Source organism: Arachis ipaensis, chromosome B5 (assembly GCF_059453495.1).
Source record: "Arachis ipaensis isolate K30076 ecotype BB chromosome B5, ASM5945349v1, whole genome shotgun sequence".
In the NCBI taxonomy this organism is placed as follows: domain Eukaryota; kingdom Viridiplantae; phylum Streptophyta; class Magnoliopsida; order Fabales; family Fabaceae; genus Arachis; species Arachis ipaensis.
In genome coordinates, this window is record NC_142440.1 from 91112417 (window position 1) to 91113444 (window position 1028).

A 1028-nucleotide genomic window follows, 5' to 3' on the forward strand; every position below is an offset into this window, starting at 1 on the left:
GAATTCTCTTTCTGTTGCTTAGAAGATGATCGAAAAGGCTTGCTATTGCCAAACCTATTTCTCTCACCATTATTATTATTGAAGCCTTGTTGAGGCTTCTGTTGATCCTTTCATGAGAAATTTGGATTATTTCTCCATGAAGGATTATAGGTGTTTCCATAGGATTCTCCCATGTAATTCACCTCTTCCAATACAGGATTCTCAGGGTTATAAGCTTCTCCTTCAAGGGAGGCTTCTTTAGTACTGCCGGATACAGCTTGCATCTCAGTCAGATTCTGAGAAATCATATTGACTTGCTGAGTCAATATTTTATTCTTAGCCAATATTGCATTCAGAGTATCAATCTCAAGAACTCATTTCTTCTGAGTCATCCCATTATTCACAGGATTTCTTTCAGAAGTGTACATGAATTGGTTATTTGCAACCATCTCAATGAGTTCCTCGGCTTCTGCAGGTATTTTCTTCAGATGAAGAGATCCACCAGCAGAGTGGTCCAATGACATCTTGGACAATTCAGACAGACCATCATAGAATATACGTAAGATGCTCTATTCTGAAAGCATGTCAGAAGGACACCTTCTGATTAATTTCCTGTATCTTTCCCAAGCTTCATAGAGGGATTCACCTTCCTTCTGTCTGAAGGTTGGGACTTCCACTCTAAGCTTGCTTAACTTTTGAGGTGGAAAGAATTTGGCCAAGAAAGCATTGACCAACTTTTTCCAAGAGTTTAGGAATTCTTTAGGTTGTGAGTCCAACCATATCCTAGCTCTGTCTCTCACAGCATAGGGGAAAAGCATAAGTCTGTAGACCTCAAGATTAACCCCATTGGTCTTAACAGTGTCACTGATTTATAAGAATTCAGCTAAGAACTGATGAGGATCTTCCAATGGCATTCCATGAAACTTGCAATTCTGCTGCATTAGAGAAACTAATTGAGGCTTAAGCTCAAAGTTGTTTGCTCCAATTGCAGGAATTGAGATGCTTCTTCCATAGAAGTCAGAAGTTGGTGCAGTAAACTCACCAAGCAT

General features: G+C 39.5%; 1 non-coding gene across 1 annotated transcript; it reads left to right on the plus strand.

The window, feature by feature from the left end:
- The first annotated feature begins 557 nt into the window (after positions 1-557).
- LOC148564943 (small nucleolar RNA R71) lies at positions 558-665 on the plus strand. Its single transcript, XR_015883821.1, has one exon. It is a non-coding gene; the product is annotated as a small nucleolar RNA R71 (small nucleolar RNA).
- The last annotated feature ends 363 nt before the right edge of the window (positions 666-1028 follow it).